The sequence below is a fragment of the Notolepis coatsorum genome (genome assembly GCF_963971535.1).
Source record: "Notolepis coatsorum genome assembly, chromosome: 8".
NCBI lineage: Eukaryota > Metazoa > Chordata > Actinopteri > Aulopiformes > Paralepididae > Notolepis > Notolepis coatsorum.
The window spans coordinates 17,210,124-17,232,995 of record NC_140172.1 but is presented as its reverse complement, the minus strand read 5'-3'; the positions used below and the strand labels follow the sequence as shown (position 1 = coordinate 17,232,995).

General features: G+C 41.2%; 1 protein-coding gene across 1 annotated transcript in view; it reads right to left on the bottom strand.

Moving 5' to 3' along the window:
* The window catches only part of LOC311233349 (uncharacterized protein), a gene marked incomplete at its 3' end in the record, with an annotated part of 71,340 nt that extends 50,743 nt beyond the window's left edge, over window positions 1–20,597 (bottom strand). The window contains exon 1 of the mRNA XM_084320324.1: window positions 20,574–20,597. The remainder of the gene's footprint in view (window positions 1–20,573) is intronic.
* Window positions 20,598–22,872: the final 2,275 nt, after the last annotated feature.

Here is a 22,872-nt window from a genome sequence, read left to right as displayed (position 1 = left end):
ATATCACCGCTGCGCACAGCAAGTTTCAATTTCAGTTCCTGGCATTTTTAACCAGTGGAGAAAGGTAAGATATTTCCCTATCGTTTTTCTTATATGAATTATTCTACGTTAATAAAACATACCTGGTGATCAACTACAGTTTGCTGTGAACATTATGATGTGTAGTGTTCTGACGGCTGGGCAGCGCGAGCTGGATGTTGGATTTTGCGAGAAGCATATGCAGCTGCAGAGCCGCAGAATCCACCATAACCCACCCATCTGTACCGGCACTGTGCAGTACTCCAATTCAGCCATTGGCAATTCAGCTGTTGGGTGGGGGGCGCTGTTGAGCGGTCCCCAGATAGAGCCTTAAAACAGCTGAATCTGCTGCGACATACTCTTTGCAAATAAGTCGTTGCGAGGTGGAGAGAGTCATCACGCAAACCCACGATAATGTTGCCATCTCTCTCTGCCAAATTTCTCAGTTCTTCGCTTGATATAATTAATACAAATGTCCAATATAACGGAATTCGTTAGCTCATAAAAATGTGATTATAACAGACTGCTGTTTATTAATGTCGGGCGACTGCCCACAGACACCCATTTGATTTAAAGTCGGCAGCAGCACGGAGTCTCGGGACTTATTTTATTTGGAATATAATGACTGTATACACAAAAGTAGCCTAGTTTTAAAGGAAAACTCCAACATTTTGGGAAATTAGCTTATTTAACATCTTCCCTGGAGTTAGACAAGAAGATACATACCTTTTTTGTCTCTGTGCATGCATTTAGCTTTGGGAACAGTCGCTCCGTTAGCGTAGCTTAGCTTCATCACTGGAAGTGGGGGAGATCCGGAGACAGACGTTCCCTTACACTGTATACAGTCACAAAATACACTCCAAATACAACCCCAAAACGTTCATGTAAACATGTTGTGACCTGTGTATTCACCACGTGGAGAAATAAAAAATAACCCCAACCCTAACCCTTCCATAATGTCCTTCTCAAGTATTGTCCAAAGCGGTTACACTTTGAATATCCAGCAATGCAGGCACGCACAATGTTGGCCATCATGGATCATAATGAGAACCACGAGAAAAAAGCGTGAACAGGCACAAACAGCAGCGGGTAAGTACTATACAGAAAAACACTCCTCTTACCCAGAGGTGTTTGAGTTTTCAGCCATAGAAATGTCGGTAAGATTATATATATTAGGGCTGGGCGATATGGCCTAAATATGATATCACGATATTTTCTGACCTTTTGGCGATACACGATACACATCACGATGTTTTTCTTTTTTACCCCAAACAATTCATTATGAGGCTTACCAAGACAGTATTTGATTTTGCAAGCTAACATTAAAGACAAAATAAAATACCCATGCATTTAGCATTTTTATATTATATATTAGATTTAGATTATTAGATTATATATTGCATATATTTAGCAATGAGATATTATATGATTTAGATATGAAATATGATGAATTGAAAATGGGGGAACCTGATGTAAACAAGACTAAAGTCTTTCTCTGGTCTGCATCCCCTTAACAATTGTATGTATTGAGCTGTACTGTACCCATTCTGCAATATGTTAATAAAGTTTTAAATCAATCAATCAATCAATCAATCAATCAATCAATCAATCAATAGCATTTTAATGAAACTACTGTATATATGTATGTCTCTAAATGTTTTGATGAATTGAAAATGGAGGACCCTTATGTAAAAAAGTCGAAAGTCTTTTTCTGGTCTTCATCCTCCTGTACTGTATTGTACCCATTCTGCAACCCTTTAACAAAGTCTTCACTCGTTCATTCTGACGGAAACATATAATTTTGATTGACAGTCGAGTCTGCCAATTACGTCACAGCGCTTGCACCCGCCCTGCTGTTCTTAGCACCAATCGGCAAGCTCCTAGTTTTTTACTTCCTGAATGTCCTGTGGCTGAACAACGTCAACAAAGCTACTAACGTTAGCTCCCCGCGGCCGTCGAGTAGGAGACCAGTGCTCAACACAGGATGACTAAATGAGGCATAATGATTTTACTACAACGAATGTTATAATAAAAGCCTTTCCATACATCTGTCTGATTGAAAACTTTATTAACAGACCGCGGAATGGGCATATCTCAGCACGGGCTGAGATATGAACGAGTAACGTGTGGACAGATTGACGCGACACAATCCTCTTGGGCAAAACATCACGATATCCACGATACGTTGAAAAAGTGTATCGTTAATGAACTGTACCCGATATTTATATAATATCGTCATATCGCCCAGCCCTACATTATATAGTATATAATTTCTGGCCTAGACGACATACAGTATCATAACTGACCCCATTTGTTAGGGTTAGGGTAAGAGGAGTGTTTTTCTGTATAGTACTTACCCGCTGCTGTTTGTGCCTGTTCACGCTTTGTCTCGTGGTTCTCATTATGATCCATGATGGCCAACATTGTGCGTGCCTGCATCGCTGGATATTCAAAGTGTAACCGCTTTGGACAATACTTGAGAAGGACATTATGGAAGGGTTAGGGTTATTTTTTTATTTCTCCACGTTTTTGTGACTGTATACAGTGTAAGGGAACGTCAGGCTCCGGATCTCCCCCACTTCCAGTGATGAAGCTAAGCTACGCTAACGGAGCGACTGTTCCCAAAGCTAAATGCACGCACAGAAACAAAAAAGGTATGCATCTTCTTGTCTAACTCCAGGGAAGATGTTAAATAAGCTAATTTCCCAAAATGTTGGAGTTTTCCTTTAAGTTAAAATATTATAAATCTACATGCCTTGAGGATGTCATTATTTATATAGCCTGCCTATCAGGCAAAACAAATCATTCTAACGGAAACACTGATACCGTGATATATACCGTTACCATCTATGCTTCAAATTATACCGTGATATAAATTTTAGACCATACCGTCCACCCCTAGGTGAAGCTCTCACTCTCATCGAACATCAACACAAACGTGTCCTTGTTTACATCCGTGAAGAGATTTTTTGGATGCAAGAAGCCAATCCAAACCTGGCTATGTAGGACGTTTTGTCTTTGGCGCATGTTAATGTCTTAGCGATTTCCGAGTCAGGGAACATAGCACGGAATACCTCTCCTAGTCCATCATTGCCAGTGTAGGACTGGTGCTTTGCGACTGTTGAGAAACCACAGTACCTCAGCTTTATCGCTTCCGCTTCGCCTTGCTAACGTTAGCTAGACTCCGTTGCTGAAATAGTTCCCGGCCAACATAAGGACCTCTGTTGGTTCCGCCCCATTCCGGTCTGCGTGATGCTACAACACGGTCAATAAAAAGTCCGGACTTTATCTCCCGTTAACCGTTTTTCCCCAGATTTCATAATAAAACATAAGATGACATGGCATTTTATCTTTCCTGTCTATGGCATTTTTAAGACTTCTGAAAATGGATTTAAGACATTTTAAGACAAACTAAGGCCTTAATTATTGATAAACTAATTTAAGACTTTAAGATTTTTTAAGGATCCGCGGACACCCTGTTTCTATGAAACGTTTTTTTTCTTTTTTTTATATATAATTTTTTTTTTAAACTCATAAAATATATTGGGTTGCACCTAAATCGGCAGGGTCGGTCGGCAACCGGAAACAAACAATATTTTTTGTTATGCCAATAACATTCAGTTTTGAGGTAGATAATCCACGCCCCAAAAAAGGGGGTAAATGGCGGTGCAGAGCTTTTAGCGTCTATAATCGCCTGTAACCAAATACATTTCAGAACCATCTCTTGTTTCTACGCTTCATAATTATATTTCCCAGTCTAAATGAGAAATAATTCATACACATTATGAAAGCCAAGGTGTTTTATTGTGTTGCCATTCTCTCCATTTAACATTGGAGCCCCCGTCATCCCCAAATGACGTCACTGCCATGGAAACTGCGGACAGAGCAAAATAGCCACTCCCACATTGTAGTCCTTTTACGTTGAGGAAATACAGCCGGACTTAGTTAACAATAATTAAATTTACAAGTTGTATTAAGTTTTGCAAATAAGGAAACCGATAGAACATTTCAAAGCACTCAAATGCAATATTTCAATTTTTACCTATATTTTCTGAAACGCGCGCCATTTTTGCGTTTTCTGAGGAATGTTCATTGCCGACACAATCCGACCTAGACCGTGGCGGGTCACATTTATTATGTATGTCGCACTGTACAGCCCTGGTATGGTCCGACGCTTGAAACGCACCAGGGTCATGCGCGGGTTTCATGCGAGAACAGCTCGCATGGCCGTCCACACCGAGTCCAACTTCAGAGCGGGCGGAAGCGCAAAGATTTACATTGGAACAGCTGTAAATGCCTAGGGCTAGATCCACAAAGAATGGATTGCACGGTGCTAGTTGCACCCTACTTACAATTCATTATGAATTGAAAATGGGGGACCCTGGTGTAAACAAGACGAAAGTCTTTCTCTGGTCTGCATCCCCTTAACAATTGTGTGTATTGAGCCTTACTGTATTGTACCCATTCTGCAATCTGTTAATACAATTTTCTTTTATTAACAGATTGTAGAATGGGTAGAATGTTTTTGGGTTAGAAATGTTTTTTTTCCCTCAAACTAAATCCTCAATTTGAATAAAGTGATTAAATGAGTCTTTTTCTTTTATTAAATCAACTTTCTGAATATAACTCAGTTTCGTCAACATAAATAATCCAATAAGGACACGGTTGGTATGAAAGTGATGGTGACGTCTTATAGTATAATATTAGTGTAGCCTAATCTTTAACTACAACTGTGAAGAAAACCCCCATTGGTTTAAACAGATTGAATAGACACGACAACAAAAAGATTAAAAATAAAAAAAAAATTGAATGTCAACATTATGATCGAAGCTTCAAAGCATTCGGTACAGCCCTACTGCTCTGCTCTGAATTTAGGGCTTAATGGGGAATTTCTTAGCTTTTTTGACAACGTTAACACCGAAGCAGCCAGACGCTTGGACATTTCTGTGTGTTGTGAAGCTGTGTGGAAGTGACGTACACGCTGTAGCGTGCCCGGTCATGTTTGCTTTGCACCAAACGTTCCATCTTCTCCCGAAAACCTAATTTCAGTCCAGATTAGGGCAAACTCTGCAATATTCCAAGTTTTACAGTTGATTCCATTTGTATTGGTAAATTCCACGATTCTGTGAACACGGATTTACTGCATGACGGATCGCTACATTATAATTATTACAGAGATGGATTGCCGGTAGTAGCCTGTGGACCTCATTGGTTAAATATATATATGGCAGCAATAACTTAACCTGTTGCACCCAACGAAAATGGCATCTGGTCATAAATCAATATTTTTCAGAGTGTTGCATACATTTTGAGATTTTAATATCAAATGTTTTCAAGTATTAACATCACTAACATGTCACAAAAGCATGTAGAATGTATATTATCATCAATAAGTTAGTTTAGCAATTAGGGGTGGGACGATACATCGATCCAGATCGATACATCGATGTAATTATCAACAATCGAATCGGATCGATGCGATGTAATAAGATCGATTCATATCGATACTCTTATTTTGAAAATCCTGTGGCGAGTCTCATATCCGCCCAAGAACAACAGCAGTAGCTCCGTGTGTGTAGATGTTACAGCATAGCATTCTCCCTTTCTGTGTGTGTGTGTGTGCGCGCGTCTTTGGAAAGACCAGATGAGGTCAGAGGAGTTTGATGTTTAAATGTTATTTAAACATAAACAATATAATACATAATAAATGTAGGCCTATACATGATCATGCAACATCAACAAATTGTTGTAGGAACGGTTTGGGAGAGGGAGGTTGTGAGTTTTGAGTTCCAAAAAATTTAGCTTAAAGTTTAAAGCTCAATATATAAAAACGTGGCACTTTACAGTTAACAGGAGGTATATTTGTATTAAAAACAATAGATTGATTTTCCTTTAAATGTCTGGAAGAGCTCAAAAATACAAATGTCAAATGATATTTTCATTACCTTTTTTTTGTTTATCTAAATGTTACTGATTGTGTTAAATGGGCATATGATATCATCTCATATCGATCGCAGGCACCTGAATCTAATCGTATCGTATTGTATCGTGAGAGACTTTGTGATATCGGCAAATATCGTATCGTTGTCCAAAGAATCGATATCGTATCGTATCATGATGAAACTGGTGATTCCCACCCCTATTAGCAATAGGTTAAAACTGCCTTTAGATAGATTTGGAATTTTTCCAAACTACACTTCCTGAAAGATTATATGGGGTTCAAGGTTCAGAGCTATGTATGAATTATTTCAATAACTGTTATTCGGGATAAGCCACAAAAGGTAACGTTTGACAAATTTTAAAACAGTTAGTTTCTCTTCCCTATTGTTAACATGTAGGAACAATTAGATCTGAAATTAGTTTCTAAACGGTTGCACTGTGGGGAAAGTTTGGTCATTATCATCATGGTGTTATTCACTGTCAAAGAAATCATAATTCATATTCTCCTTTGTTTCATCACAATTTAAGCAAGCCTAGTAATAGACACAATATTTCTGACACTGAATACATTCCCTGAGGTCCATAGATGTCCCTAGATACCAAGAATATGCAAATGGCCCTTGTAGAAGTGGAGCAATATTCCATTTACCTAGGTATATATTTTTTAGGCAAAAATATTCCACTGGTGGAACAGGTTAAGGCTTCGTCAAAGTCAAAGATTTTATTTGCCATGTATGGACGAATCCACATTGGAATACAGGTACAGAGCAAACACTGCGTGTCTACAACTAATCCAATACAGGAGCAGAGTAGAAACAGTACAGGAAAAATATGTAAAAACACAGACAGTATAAAAGGACAAATGCTAAAATTGATATCAACATCCCCTAAAAGTGCATATAGTTAAGTGCATAGTGGCACAAATTACAGTAAAAGTGCATATAATCAAAGTGCATGATGCACAGACACACAAAAACAGCACTTCCACAGAGGATTTCTGCTTGTGCAATAAATGTATCGTCAGTATCACATATTCTCTTATAACGAAGTATTTGGCTACAAGGAAGACTGTTCTTCAAGGCTGGGGTGTGATAACTGGAATAATGCAAGAACGAGTTACGGTCTGTCTCCTTTTTAAAAACCTCTGTGTAATGAGATGCCATCTGGGGCTTTCTTGATCAGAACATCGAGGAAGGGTAAATGATGCATATCAAACTTCAATGTAAACTTTATCGTTCTTCTACAGGTGTTCAGGTACTCGAGGAAGGCAAAAAGATCAGATGCTGAACCACACCAAATAAAAAACAGATAGTCAATATAGCGCATATAAGATTTGACACATTTCTCAAACGGGTTATTATTAAAGATATGATCTACTTCATATTTGGACATATAAAGATTGGCTCCACAATCCATCCACATCTATAGCAGATACCATAACACAAATATACAGTAGTTTCATAAAAAAAATTACAAAAAGAAAATATTACAAAAAAAATAAAATATTTAAAAAATATTTTTTAAAAAATGTGCCACAAATATCGGTATCGGTGGCAAATTTTCATATCGGTGCATCCCTATTAGTAACAGTTTCGATTTTTATTTAAAGATAACGAGAGAGGGAGAGAGCATTTAGTAACGTTACATTTTCAACAAGATTGCTGCTATTTAACACTTTAAGTGCCGAAAACGTGTTTAGGCGTCCTTCCCCGCCATGCTCAAGTTGCAGAGGACGCCGTAACTCGTCTTTAATATCAATATTTCAAAAATCTGTGATCGGAATCATATTTTCCATCCGCAGCCTTCACACACAGTTCTGAGCTCCTCTCAAACCTCTAGCGGTTCAAGAGCGCCATCTGGTGGCCGATCGGTGCAATCGCCAAAGAGGAAGTTACTAGGACGATGTGCTATTCACCCATATTACTTCCGGGCACTCTCTATAGGTCCCGGGACTCGATCTCGACACAATACATAGCGATCCGTTGCCAATAACTCGATAAACAACATGATTTGGACGTATATACTATTATACAACCTGGAAATAGATAGCGTATTTCTACATCCCATAATAGGAATATTTCAGTTCCACGCTCATCGTCCAACGGCGCGAGGAAGATACGGTAAGATTCAGCGTTATTTTTGAACATGTTCGATATAAACTGCTCTGATGATCATATCACCCACACTAGATGAATGATATAACCCTGCCCACGGAATTATAAACGATCCCCCGCCCATCCGGTCATCATCAGATGATACGTAGAAACTTCTAGAAGTACGTCCAATTGAAATTTTTGATCTCGCACAGATTCCTACCAAACTGTATTTCATCATCAATATAATGCATTTGGGGCTATAAATCACATTCTGGAGAAAGCTGCAGAAAGAGATGAAAACATACTTATACTTTAGACCATATTTTACTATGAATATGTGAATGAAAAAGTTTAACGTTGCTACACAATGAACAATACATATAGGACCTTGAATGGGCCCTAATAATGGCAATTTAGCAATAGAATTTAAAAAGTTATAGCCCTGCAAAGAAGGGGAACTTTTCCATAGACAAATAGAGCTGGCAAGGGATGGTATATCATGAATTTAGCCTTAGGCAATCAAAGTGTTAAACACTTCATGGAAACGGGGTAACGTTAACCTTATGGCGACTGTAGTATTGTATGACCTCGACATAACGTTTAAACGTTAACCCATTATAAAGGTGGCCAGCTAAGCTAACGGAGGAACGACTAGCAGTAGCTAACGTTAGCTAATAGCTGTAACGTTACTAACAACGAATCAGCTGTTGATATTATGCGCCATCAGTAGACAACGTATCATGTATTAAACTAGAGTTAATGGTTTAATGCTTCAGTCAGTGACGTTGAAAGAGCAGCTGTCACGAACCTCTTTCATTTCTTTATGGAGATCCACGTTGGCACTGCTCTAACACCGCTTGCAAATGGGCATCATGGAATTTTTAGCTTGTCCTTCGTTGTTTACTTCAAACCCGAAGTACCTCCAAACAGCACTTCTGCTGTTTTCTGGTGTAGTGTGGGTGGGCTCGGCGTGACGTTACTCCGTTTCCATGAAGTAATTATCAAGGTGGCCAGCTAGCTAGCATAAGCTAACAGAGCTAACGGACTAGCTAACGTTAGCTAATAGCTTTGTTTACAAACTGAAGACAGGTCTGACGCGTCTGTGAGGGGGAGGAGGCTGCAGCAGCTTGTATCTGTTAGTCTCTGAGGAGGAGGAGGACAGCAGCGTGTCTGTCTGTCAACAACTTGCGGGAGCAAGCCAGCTGGTATCGATACTGCAGAAAGTATCGGTACTTCGGGAAATGAGTATCGAAACCATTTTAAATATTCAGTATCGGTATCGATACTTCGTTATTTTTGACAACACTAGTAGCTTGTGTGTGTGTGGGGGCGGCATTGTGCAGGTCGCTTTGACTAGGGATGGGTACCGAATTCGGTACTTTTGAGGTACCGAACCGAAACACGTCGGTACTACCGAGTATCGAATCAAGTGAGAAACCAAAAAAATAAAAACTCTCTTCTTTTCATGTCAACGTTCACACGCACAATATATGCTTACCAAGGATTTGACTTGATTCAACAACAAAGCAGTCGGAGCAATGACAAGCCGAAAACTGTCGAAATTGTAGTTATTTGAAGTTTGGATTTTCTTGAGACTAAAGTACCGAAAAAAGGTACCGTTGGGTACCGGTATCGATTCACAGGTACCGGTTCAAATGTGAAAGGTACCCATCCCTAGCTTTGACTGAACCTTTTTTTTGCCTTTTGACGAGACACAAATTGATGGATATTTATCGGCTACTGCCATCTACACATCTGAGCTTATCGGCCGATACCGATACCCGACCGATACATCGGTGCACCCCTACTTGACGGTACTTCACAGCACTGTCGTAAGACCACCGTGCAGTCTTAAGGCACAGTAAGTGAACACCGTTGTGATGCTTAGCCAGATGCGTTTTTTTTGTAGCCGCATTTTGCGGAGACGCTCTCTGATTGGCCACTGACTGACGCTCTCCGATTGGCCACTGACATGTGCGCCCAATCGCGTGACGAGCTGTGTCTTTGCCCATTTCCGCCTTGAACAGCAGCAAACTACCTAACGCCTAGTTTATCACTGGTTAAGCTTAGGCGACTCTTTCGAAGTTGGTTAAGGTTAGAGTTTGGAATCAGGGCTGGTGTTCTATCGCCCTGCTCTAAGACAAACTCCAACCTTAACCAACTTCAAAAGAGTGCCTAAGCTTAACCGGTAGGGATGCACAGATATGAAAATTGGCCACCGATACCAATTGTTCAACTAACACAATCGGCCGATACCGATACTGATACTTGTGGCAAAAAATAAGTATTTGTAATTTTTTTTAATATTTTTTTTTTAATTTTAATTTTTTTAATGAAACTACTGTATATTTGTATAGTATGTTTGTATTTGTAGGCCTCTTTACTTACTTAAAAAAGGGAAACATCAAGAAATATGTTTATGGTATTAATTCCACCATGCCATGTATCACTATCCCTCTCCCAGTATCGTCTGGCGGCCTGCAGATGGATACTATTCTCTCAACCAGAGCTTTCAACCAATGCAATAGAACCATTTTGATTGACAGTCGATTCGGCCAATTACGCCAGACCGCTAGCACCCACCTCCTGCTGTTCTTACCACCAATCGGCAAGCGTTTATTCATTTTCTACTTCTGGGCATGCCGCCATTGATCTGCTTGCGAGAACCACAACAAGCTAATATGTTAGCTGCCCGCCGGCGCCGACCAGCGCGCTCCACAGGATGACCAAACGAGACAATGATTTTACTGCAACAAATGTTATAATAAAACAAAGCCTTTCTATACATTTGTCTGGTTGAAAACTTTATTAACAGATTGCAGAATGGGTAGTTGGGTACGGAATGAGCAACGGAATGGAACTGAGCTATGAACGGAGTAATGCCTTGCTTGCTTGCTATCAGCGGGTAAATAATATGCTGATGTTATTGAACGTGTAACACTAACTATATAACGTTAATGCCACAAAACGAATGTTTGTGTCATTTTAACAGCAGATACTTTCTTAACACTATGGTCGCCAAAAACGCCTTACCACGTCATTCCCCGCCATGCTCATTCTGCCAAAGACGCCGTACCACGTCTTTGATATCAATATTTCAAAAATCTGTGATCGCAATCATATTTCTCCCCCGGAGACTTGAGATCTACTGTTGATCCCCTCTCAACTCTCCAACGGTTCAAGAGCGCCATCTGGTGGCCGATCGGCGGATCGCCCAAACCGGAAACAGGAAACTGAAACTGGTGCTCATTCCAATTCGGTCCGATCACTCGCTAATAGTCCCAGGACTCGAGCTAGACACAATGGATAGCAATCCGTTACCAATAACTCGATAAACAACATGATTTGGACGTATATACTATTATACAACCTGGAGATGGATCGCATATTTCTACATCCCATAATAGGAATATTTCTGCTCCACGCTCATCGCCCAACGCTACGAGGAAGCTACGGTAAGTTTCAGCGTTATTTTTTAACGTGTTCGATACAAACTGCTCTAATGATCATATCACCCACACTAGATGAATCATCTAACGTTGGCCACGGAATTATAAACGACCCCCCCCCCATCCGGTCAACATCAGATGATAAGTAGTAACTTCTGTTTTCAACACAGTTACATTTTTTCAGGAACACTGTCTTTTCGTCTCAACCTGTTTTCTTATACAAACAAATTGTCAGATGCAGTCAGGTTCATTCTTATTTTACTAGGTCAGCTGATGGACAGATTATGTTACCACGTCCAAAATCAAAATGCTTTAAAGAGGACTGTTGTTTATCGTGCCATCAATCATTGGAATAACTGCCCACTGAACATAAGTAAATTGAATAGTAAAGTGTCTTTCAAATACCACCTGAGAATGCACTACTTAAATATGTGAGCAAAATATTCTGATGTTGATAATGATGTCTACAATGTTTTACTGTTTTTAGATTATCATTGTTAATTGTGATTGTCATATGCATCTCATGTTGTTATGTTTTGTGTTTTCTGTTGTCTTTCTATGTGGACCCCAGGAAGACTAGCTCGCTAATGGGGATCCTTTTAAACAATAGAAGCACGTCCATTTGACATTTTTTATCTCGCGCAGATTGCTATCAAACTGTATTTGATCATCAATATAATGCATTTAGGGCTATGAATCACGTTCTGGAGAATGCTGCAGAAAACGATAAAAACATGTATACTTAGCCAGGGTTCGAAATTAACGGGGGCTTGGGGCATAATGCCCTTGAAAATGGACAAAATGCCCTCGAAAATCAGTTAAGGGGGGCACAAAATGCCCCCGACAGTTTACAATTATATATATATATTTATCCGGTAATGGAGCGTCTGTGTGTCGTACGGTTCAGATGACGCGCAAATAAAAAAAAACTTCATTTGGCGGAGCCGGGAGAGGGGGGCACTGGCTGCAGGCAGCAGCAGCACTAGCACTGCAGCCAGGTGCTAGTCAGTTTGTGTAAATGGCAAGCACAATATAAATCAATCTTCATTACGACTTTAAAAACATAGCCATTAACATTACATAGGCCTACACACATCTTGCCATAGCGTTAGCAGTTTGTACTACACAACGCATGTTGAACTATGGTAGCACTAGCCCCAGCTAATAGTCAACGAAATGTTACCGTAGTTAGTGCTACTAGCTAGCAGCCTAGCAGAGGAGGAAATGAGAGTCTGAGAGGCGGGGTGTTTAAAGACAATGATAGGCGTTTATTCAACATCCAAGAAGGCTAACATACAACTGTGTTTTACTAACTCCAACCGGGACTATTGCTGCTTTCGTGCTGCTTGTTGATGTTATGAACTCCAAGTCCTAACGTTACCGGAGCTGAAGGTGCCACACGCTAAAATGTCCGTGGGGACCCGGCGCCAACCCATAGATAGTTCCAACTCAACGAATTACGTAATCCACCACAGTTGCACTCAATATTTAAATAATGTTAGGCTAAATAAATGTAGACAGATACATAATAATTTCAAGCAGAAAACGAATCTTTCCATTAAGAACTGACAATCAGGGAATTTAAACATGGTTGACATTGTTTTTTTGTGTTTATATTAAAGAAAGGAAAGTCTAGTGCTGGCTGAGCATATTGTTTGTTTGCATTAAGTTAATACTTTGACAAATGTAGCCTATATTTTTCAGTCAGTTCGGTCTTTGTGTGCCAAACATTATTTAAGGCTGTAAACACTGTAAACTAGGCCTGCCACGATAACACATTTTGCTGGGCGATTAATTGCCCCCGAAAATATCGCGATAAGCGATATTATTGCGACCGGTTAGAGCATTTTTTTTTTGGAGAAATTTATTTCCCAAAACGTTTATTTTGAAGCCCACCGCTCCGTCTTTTCCGGTGTTTTAGACTTTTATTTTGAAGCCCACCGACCGGACCGGAAGTATTGTTGCGATTATCAGGTACTTTGGGTACCAGAAAAGTCACGTGAAACACTGCAGACCACTGATTGGTCAGAATAGAGACGCGTCTCTAGGATTTCATAATCATTATGTTTGCAGCAGGCACAAGTGCAATAAACAAAGGATACAGTCACTGTGTATTCTGCCTCATTTATTGATTAAACAAAACCGACATCAACACAATTTGCCACCGAGCGGAGAGTTTAGTCTCGCAAAAAGATCGCTGACTTGTTAAGGCTTGTTGTTAGGTTAGGTGCTAATGTTGTGCTAGCGTTTTAGCATGGCTATCGTACATAGCGTGATCAATATAACTCGCTATTGATTGTTTGTATGAGTAACGTTAATGCTAGTAGAATACACAACGTGAGGTAATCACCATCCATTTTAAACCGGTTATTACCTAATGCTAACGTTAGCAAATAGACGCGACTGGTAACGTTACAGCTAACGTTAACGCTTGTAGAATAGACACAATGAGAGGTAACGTTAGCGTTAGCAGAATAGACACAACGAGGGTCTCGTTAATGTTGTTATTGATTGATTGATTGAAAACTGTGTTTACTCTGTTTGTATGAGTAACGTTAGTAGAATAGACACAATGAGGGGTAACGTTAGCCCCACGGAGCTCCGGTGCTGTGCTCTGTAGTAAAGCCAGCGGCCCGCCTCCCAACACGGACAGTGACTGACAAGGGGCACTGGGTCCGCCTCATTAAAACAAACGCGCAAATAGCAATTAATCGCGCCCGTCAAAATCATTGCATTCATTTTAATTATCGCGGCAATTAATCGATTTATTGCTTATCGCGGCAGGCCTACTGTAAACCTTTTTTATATGTGAATGAGAAGAAATGAGAAGCATGTTTAGATTTGAGTGTTATTTTAGTTTTTTATAAAAATGTATGTATATCGAACCGAACCGAAAACCGTGACCCCAAAACCGTGATACGAACCGAACCGTCCATTGTGAACCGTCCCACACCTACCGTTTATCATAAAAATGCAGTGCCCCCGAAATACAAAAAAAAGCCCTGAAAATCAATTAAGGTGGGCAAAAAAAGCCCTTGAAAAAAAAAGTTAATTTCTAACCCTGCTTTAGACCGTATTTTAGTATGAATATGTGAATGAAAAAGTATAACGTTGCTACACCCTGAACAATAGATACTTGACGTTGAATGGGCCATAGTAATGTCAATTTAGCAATACAATTTAAAAAGTTATAGCCCTGCAAAGAAGGGGAACTTCTCCATAGACAAATAGAGCTGGCGTGGGATGGTTTATTGTGAATATAAGCCTGGTGACCAAAGTGTTAAATGCCATCTTCCCGAGAGAGGGGTGTTGACGGGGAGCTGTGATAGGTTCGCTTGGTTGTGTTATTAATAGCATTGAACAGCTAACCGAAAGCTAGCGTTAAAGGTTTAGCCATAACGTTACCTTGGCTAAAGTTGGGGCTATTCATAATCCAGCAATAATGGCTGCAGACCTGCAAGCAAAGTACAGCAAGTTGGCAAAGGAGTATTCCAACGTAAATCACATTTTCACCAGTAACGTTAGTCTTCTATCTCCCAGTAGCTCATGCTAGCTAACCTAGCTCATGTTAGCGTCGTCGCTGAGCGACCACCTCGCGTACACAATTAATGACATGTTGCGGACAGCCATATCGGTGACAATGTTTAGCTTTTAGTGCCAAATGATAAGAGTCTGAAGCAGAGTCTCAAAAGAGAATGTTGAATATTTAGTAGTAGGGATGCACCGATATGAAAATTGGCCACCGATACCGATACCGATTGTTCAACTAACACTATCGGCCGATACCGATACCGATATTTGTATATTTGTATATAAGTATTTGTAAAAAAAAATTATTTTCTTTTTATTTTTTTATTTTTTTTAATGAAACTACTGTATATTTTTATGTGTATGTTTGTATTTGTAGGCCTCTTTACTTACTTAAAAAAAGGAAACATCAAGAAATATGTTTATGGTATCACTATCTCTCTCCCAGTATCGTCTTGCGGCCTGCAGAGGGATACTATTTTCTCAACCAGAGCTTTCAACCAATGCAATGGAACCATTCTTGCGGCCTGCAGCGGGATACTATTCTCTCAACCAGAGCTTTCAACCAATGCAATGGAACCATTTTGATTGACAGTCGATTCGGCCAATTACGCCACACCGCTAGCACCCACCTCCTGCTGTCCTTACCGCCAATCGGCAAGCGTTTATAAATTTTTCTACTTTCGGGCATGCCGCCATTGTTCTGTTTGCGAGAGCAGAACACACTTAACGTAGCTACGTTAGCTGCCCGGCCCGCCGACCGGCACTCCACAGCATGACTAAATGAGACATAATGATTTTACTGCAACAGATGTTATAATAAAACAAAGCCTTTCTATACATTTGTCTGGTTGAAAACTTTATTAACAGATTGCAGAATGTAGGGGTGGACGGTATGGTCTAAAATGTATATCACGGTATAATTTGAAGCATAGACGGTAACGGTATATATCACGGTATCATCGTTTTTGATAAAAAAAAAAAATTATTTTATATAATTTTTTTTATTTTTTTTTATAAAATATATATATTATATAATTAGACTTGTACTGGTATTATCTGCGAGACATCGCCACCACGCAACAAGCTCCACTGTCTGTGTGTACTCTAGTAGCCTCCAGCTACGGCCAGGATTCTCCGGAGCTGCACCTGGACCTATACTCGAGTAGCCTCGAGCAGAGCTACGGCCAGGATTCTCCGGCGCTGCACCTGGACCCTATTGTATTGGTATTATAACGTTAGCAAGCCCTCAGCTCGAATACGCATCGAATCAGTGTTATAAGACATTGATATCATGAGCTATCTGTAGCTACTGCATATATAACGTTAATACAACGCCTCAGTGAATTATTTAGTTCAATGGGACATTTCGTTTTGAACGGTGAACTAACTTGCGTTAACGTGAGCTAACAGGTAGCATACACGTCTCTAGTACTAGACTTTGTGGAGCGTTTGTTGATGTCAGGAGCTATCGGTAGCTGGCCGACTAGATACCGTTCGGTTAGACAATGCCCCATCATGTATTAAACTAAAAGTGAATAGTTGACTGGGTCATTTTGTAACGGTAGCTAAGCTAACGTTAGCTCAGGGAGACGCCGACAGCTCCCGTGTCCCGTCCCACTAGACTACTAGACCCGTGTTTACATGCGTGCGGTAGGGGCTGGCACGCCCACTGCGCGAAGGCTCCTAAATAACTTTTTCCAGTTCGCACATATCTATTATCTATGACTAATTCTATCTATTTTTAGGGGCAAATGCGAGTGAAATAGTCGCGCTGTGGTTACATGACGTCATTGCTATTTTAGAGCTGCACTACCGGTTACACGGTATACTCAAAATCCATACCGTAGAGCAAATTCATACCGTTTATACCGTATACCGTCCACCCCTAGCAGAATGTGTAGTTGGGTACGGAATGAGCAACGGAATGGAACCGAGCTATGAACGGACTAACGGAGTAATGTCTTGTTTACTGCTATCGTCGGTTAAATAATATGCTTGTTATTGAACGTGTAACACCAACTATATAACGTTAATGCCACAAAACGTATGTTTGTGTCATTTAACAGCAGATACTTTCTTAAATGCCATCTTCCCGAGAGAGGGTGTTGACGGGGAGTTGTGTTATTAATAGCATTGAACAGCTAACCGAAAGCTAGTGTTAACTATTGTTAAAGGTTTAGCCATAACGTTACCTTGGCTAAAGTTGGGGCTATTCATAATGCAGCAATAATGGCTGCATACCTGCAAGCAAAGTACAGCAAGTTGGCAAAGGAGTATTCCAACGCAAATCACATTTTCACCAGTAACGTTAGTCTTGCATCTCCCGGTAGCTAATGAACGGACTCGGAGTAATGCCTTGCTGCTATGGGTAATAATAATATGCTGATGTTATTGTCCGTGTAACACTAACTATATAACGTTAATGCCACAAAACGAATGCCTTGTTAATCATAAGTAGTTACTTTGATGCAGTAGCTTGTGTGTGTGGGGGACGGCGGGCGTTGTGCAGGTAGGTCGCAAGTGATTTTTTTTTTTTTGCCTTTTGACGCTACACAAATTGATGGGTATTTATCGGCGACTGCTATCGGCACATTTGAGCTTATCGGCCGATACCGATACCCGACCGATATATCGGTGCACCCCTATTTAGTAGTAACTTTGATGCAGTAGCTTGTGTGTGTGTGGGGGGGACTGGGGGCGGCGCCGTTGGCAGGACGCGACTGAATTTATCGGCTACTGCCATCGGCACATTCGAGCTTATCGGCCGATACCGATACCCGACCGATACATCGGTGCACCCCTATTAGTGTTGTCAAAAATATCGAAGTATCGATACATATCGATACTGAATATTTAAAAAGGCTTCGATACTCATTTCCCGAAGTACCGATACTTTCTGCAGTATCGGTACCACTGCTGGCGAGTGTTCTACCGCAAGTTGTTGACGCGCTGTTCAGAGCGCTCAGCGCGCTTGCCCCCCGGCTCCTCCGAGTCCAGCCCTCCCCCTCACAGAGTCACAGAGCCGTCTTCTTCAGTTAGTAAACAAACATTTTAGCTGAAGATGGTAAATGCAGAGCCTCCGCAACTTGTGCTTGTGGATAAAGAAAGCAGCAGAAGTGCTGTTTGGAGGTACTTCGGGTTTCAAGTAAACAACGAAGGACAAGCTACAAATGCCCCAATGCTATTTGCAAGCGGTGTTAATAGCAGTGCCAGCGCCGATCTCCATAAAGAAATGAAAGAGGTTCGTGACAGCTGCTCTTTCAACGTCACTGTGACTGAAGCATTAAACCATTAACTCTAGTTTAATACATGATACGTTGTCTACTGATGGCGCATAATATCAACAGCTGCTTCGTTGTAACGTTACAGCTACCAGCTAAAGTTAGCCCCCTTAGCTTAGCTTGCCCGTTTCCACCAAGTGTTTAAATAGCAGCAATCTTGTTGAAAATGTAACATTACTAAAATTCTCCGAGCATAGCCTCTCTCTCTCCATCTATCGCTACCTCTCTCTCTCGCTCTCTCTCTCTCTCTCTATCTACCGCTACCTCTCTCTATCTACCGCTACCTCTCTCTCTCTCTCTATCTACCGCTACCTCTCTCTCTCTCTCTCTCTACCGATACCTCTCTCTCGCTTGCTCTCGTTATCTTTAAATAAAAACTGTTACTAACTGTTCAGTTTGTGAGGTACATGCAACACAGATTACAGTGTTTACATCTGTCTGCTTGAGAAAATACCATGTTCTGCATTTGCAATAAAAATGATTGAAGTGAGATGAACAGTTATTTTTAAATGTGTGATCTAAAGATAAACAAAGGGTTTTAAAAGTGTTATATTTATCTTCTCTTAGTACCAGACTCGAAGCTGAGGAGAATCAACCAGCAACAAAAGCTAAATTTGTTAAAAAAAAAATACAAAAAAAATATATATATATATATATTTTTTTTGGTATCGAAATGGTATCGAAGTATCGATACTTTTCAAGGTATCGTATCGAAGTCGAAATTCCAGTATCGTGACAACACTAACCCCTATTAACCGGTGTAGAAACAGGCGTCACACGATTGGGCGCTCATGTCACATGAAGTGGCCAATCAGAGAGCGTCTCCGCAAAATGTGACTACGAAAAAAACACAACGCTACCCAGATGAATCACAACATTGACGCGGCTTGACAACCGAGGTTCAAAGTTAACTTGATTGAAAACTTTATTAACAGATTGCAGAATGGGTACAATACAGTACGGCGCGTGGCGCCATTAGGTGCGTGCAATCCCAGTTGATTTCAATAACGCACCACTGCATACGACATAAGATAGACAGTACTGCTAAATCTATACATTTCACATCTATCTATACACTTCACAACATACTTAGGTTTTTTTCTTTCACTGCCCAACCCAGTCCAGCCCAGCATCTTTCAATGCCCAGTTCACCCCAACCCAGTCAAGAATAGATCCCTCTTTCATGTTAATGTTTTATGCTAATATTGTGAAGAGTAGAGACAGTAATGAATGTTTTATGCTAATAAATATTTTAAAGAGTAGAGACACGATGTGATTATTACTATGATTGAAAATCAATTTAGACGAAGACATACAAAGAAGTAATTATCACAATTAGCGATTTATTTTTGGCTGGTAAAAAAAAATCAGATACTCGCCAGTTGGCTGGTAAGCCAAAAAGTTTGTTTCCTCCCCTGGCCCCAGTTAAGCTAACACTAGCCACAGTTAAGCTAACACTAGCCCCAGTTAAGCTAACACTAGCCCCAGTTAAGCTAACACTAGCCCCAGTTAAGCTAACTCTAGGCCCAGTTAAGCTAACACTAGCCACAGTTAAGGTAACACTAGCCACAGTTAAGCTAACTCTAGCCCCAGTTAAGCTAACACAAGCCCCATTTAAGGTAACAATAGCCCCATTTAAGGTAACAATAGCCCCAGTTAAGCTAACACTAGCACCAGTTAAGCTAACACCAGCCCCAGTTAAGGTAACACTAGGCCCAGCTAAGCTAACACTAGCCCCAGCTAAGCTAACACTAGCCCCAGCTAAGCTAACACTAGCCCCAGTTAAGCTAACACTAGGCCCAGCTAAGCTAATACTAGCCCCAGCTAAGCTAACACTAGCCCCAGTTAAGCTAACACTAGGCCCAGCTAAGCTAACACTAGCCTCAGCTAAGCTAACACTAGCCCCAGTTAAGGTAACACTAGCCCCAGTTAAGGTAACACTAGCCACAGTTAAGCTAATACTAGGCCCAGTTAAGCTAACACTAGCCCCAGATACAGCGGTACCAGCTAAGAAAATACTAGCTCCAGCAGGAAAACTACCGAAATATACCAGATATCGAAAACAAATAGCATCCCCAACAAAACAGGATCAGTTGAAACGAGAGAGAGAGCTAATGGCTGGTTGTGCTAACTAGGCTAACATCAACCACCACGACGATAAGCAGCAGCTGTGGACGCTGCTAATAACAACACAGTAAGAGGAGAACTCCCCTCAAACACTCTCTACATGCAGCTAGAAAACACATGTCAGTCACTACCTGACGAGCCTCCATCACCAGGAGGACGGGGCTCAGATGTCGGTCCCACGCCGAGCAGCAGCAGCAGACCAGACTGACTCAGTGCAGGAACCGCGCTTAGTGATGGGTCGGTCATGAGCGACTCGTTCATACGAGCCGATTCATTGCCGTGAGCGTGAGTCGAATCGCTCACGTCTGGCAATGAGTCGGTTCACGCCCCCCCACCCCCGGCACGCACAACAGACACACACAATGAACTCAACGGATATCGTCGATCGGGGGCTCACCTAGAGTCTGACACGTTTCATAAATTGACAGACATTGACACAGACAACTGAATGAATAGCATACTTATTTGTTTGTATAGGAGCAGGCATGCGTTGTTCATGGGACGGGGTCCCACGGTGTGGGACTTTGATTGATTGATTGAAAAGTTTATTAACAGATTGCAGAATGGGTACAGTACAATACGGCTCAATACATACAATTGTTAAGGGGATGCAGACCAGAGAAAGACTTTCGTCTTGTTTACATCAGGGTCCCCCATTTTCAATTCATCATAACATATATGACATACATGACATACAGATAGACAGTACTGCTACATCTATACATTTATGACATATCAGATTTGCAAATACAGTACTGTTTGTGATACAAAAGTGTCCAGAAAAGGAGTGTATATACATTTGGCATAGAAACTGTACATTGGAGGAGGTTGGTTGGGTGGGGTGGGGTTGGGTGGTTGGGTGAGGGCTGTACATTGGAGGTGGGGGGGGGGGGGGGGGTTGGGAAGGGGACACACACACATTTTACACTGTACATTGGAATATTGACAAAGCCTTACTTGGTCATTTACTGTACAACTAGGTTAGGACATTTGTAGGGGCCAGTTTCGAATTGCAGTCTCACGTAGGTGTTTTTTGAGAGTGTTTTTGAAGGTGGGTAGTGATTCACATTCCTTTACAGCTTTAGGTAGGGCGTTCTACATTGATGTGGCATAATTGCGAAACGTGTTTAGTCCCTTGTTTGAGCCGAATCTGGGTTTTACATGATTTGTGGAGCTCCCTCTGGTGTTGTGATCGTGGTATTCACTGACCTTTGGGAAGTATTTTGACATGTACATGGGTACCTTGGTCGCGTAGTGTATCTTGTAGACCAGGCCCATTGCAAGTTGCTGTACTCTGTCGTCTACTCTAAGCGTCTACACTCGCTATTTGCATATCAATAGCTCCGGTCGTCAGGTGTGTTAAATACGTTCTCAGACACATTCACACCTAACCTTGTTGTGAAGACGTGTTACATTCCATTCGTAGAGGCAATTAGGCACTGTCTTTAGTCTGTGCCCAAGCGAGGGGACATTAAATGCGCATTCGCGGGAGCGCGCGCACGCGCAGGGAGCGCGCGTGCACGTGGTGCGTGTCACCCCAGATGATTTCAATAACGCACCACTGTATAGGAGTCGAGTGGCGCTAATGAGTGTCTTTTGTCGAACAACAGTAGTCTATGAATAATAGGCAGTGTTGCAGTGCTGGTATAACTCGGTATAACGGCGTTATACCTCGCTCACTGAGGCTGAAGTACGCGCAATCGCTTTTTACATGGCATTATCCAACCGGACTCCGGCTATGCTAACGTAACGTGATGCAAATATGCAATTGATCACTTGGCATGCTAACTGGGAGCATCACCTTGATACAAGCATTCCACCTTGCTTCTCCATCAAATGGCTTAATGAAGTCCTGAACTCAACGGATATCGTCGATGAATGAATGAATGAATGAAAACTTTATTTAACAGATTGCAGAATGGGTACAATACAGTACGGCTCAATACATACAATTGTTAAGGGGATGCAGACCTGAGAAAGACGTTTGTCTTGTTTCCATCAGGGTCCCCCATTTTCAATTCATATAGACATTTATGACATACATGACATTTATGGCATAGGGACATTATATAGGTATTTAGTACTGATACATTTGTGACATAAGCGGTATTCAAATATACAGTACTGTTACCCCTAGATCCTGAAAGAGTATATAAATATGATGGGGAGGGGACTGTACATTAGGAGGGGGTGGGTGGGTGGGAGGGAAATATACATACGGCGGGGAGGGAATATATACATGCGGTGGGGAGGAGACTGTCTATTAGGAGGTGGTGGGGGTTTTGGGCATTTACGGTGGCCAGTTTCGAATTGCAGCCTCCCGTAGGTGCTCTTTAAGAGCGGTTTTGAATGTGGGCAGGGATTCACATTCCTTTACAGCTTTGGGTAGGGCGTTCCACATTGTTGTGGCATAATTGCGAAACGTGTTTA